We start from the raw sequence: 1,093 nt of genomic DNA, 5'->3' as shown, positions 1-1,093 counted from the left end.
AAGTTCAAGGGTTTTTCCCAACTAAAAGGCCTAAAAAGGACTTTTTTATTTGTCCCTTTAAAGTTTTTTTGGCCCAAAATTTGTTCCCCCCTAAAAATTGGTTTGGCCTAGAAAGGAAAATTTTTTTAAGAGAAAGTATTCCCCGGGTTTTTCAAATTTTGATTACCGGGAAAATTGGTTTTGGGGACCTAACCCTTTCCCGGGTAAAGGGAACCGTAGCCCCCCGGAAAGAAGCGTGAACCTCCCGAAAACCCCCCACAGAGCCGCCCCTTTTAACCCAGCATGGGGGCCCCAAAAGGAAGGTGCCCGGGAAAAAAATTACCCCCCAAAAGAAGGGGTTTGAAAAAAGGGGGGGGGTGGGCCCCAAAGGGAAGGAAAAGGGGCTTTTTTTGGCCCTCAAAGGAAAGGGGGCTTAAGGGGGGGAATTTTTGAGGGAAAAATTTTGCCCTCAAATGCGGGGAAAAAAATAAACTTTGGGGTAAGACCTAAATTTTCCCCTTTTTTAACCGCAGGAAACGGAGGGCAGCCCCCTCCATCAAGAAAGGGGGGTTAATTTAAAAAGGGCCCCCGGGGGAAAAAACCTTAAAAAGGTCCCAAACCGGGAAAATAACAGCCCCCCGGGCCCCCCGGGTTGGGGAATTTTTTTCGAAGGGCCTAAAGGGTTTTTGGGTTTGTTTTGGATTAATTTTTTGATAATTATTTTTAAAGGGATACTAATAAAAATAATAAAAAATATTATATATTCCCAAATATATAAATTTTTTTTAAAAAAACCCCTAAGTTATAAAAAATTTTTTTTATTTTTCCCCCCACAAAAAAATAATTAAAATACAAAATGAACCACATTTAACCCATATAAAAATCCAAAAAATTTCCAAATAATATTAAAGAAAATATAAAACAAAATATAAAAAATTATAAAATAAAAAATCAGATATTAAATTTTAAATACAACCCCAAATATATTTTTATAAATTTTTAAATAATAAAATTAAACAACAAAAAATTTAATTGAAATTAAAAAATTAATATTTGGGTTTTTAATATAAATAAAAGCTAAAAAAATAACATTATTATTTTTAAAATTTAAAGA

The sequence above is a fragment of the Penaeus monodon genome, chromosome 15, assembly GCF_015228065.2.
Source record: "Penaeus monodon isolate SGIC_2016 chromosome 15, NSTDA_Pmon_1, whole genome shotgun sequence".
NCBI classification, from domain to species: Eukaryota; Metazoa; Arthropoda; class Malacostraca; order Decapoda; family Penaeidae; genus Penaeus; species Penaeus monodon.
Note: the sequence above shows the minus strand (reverse complement) of the source record.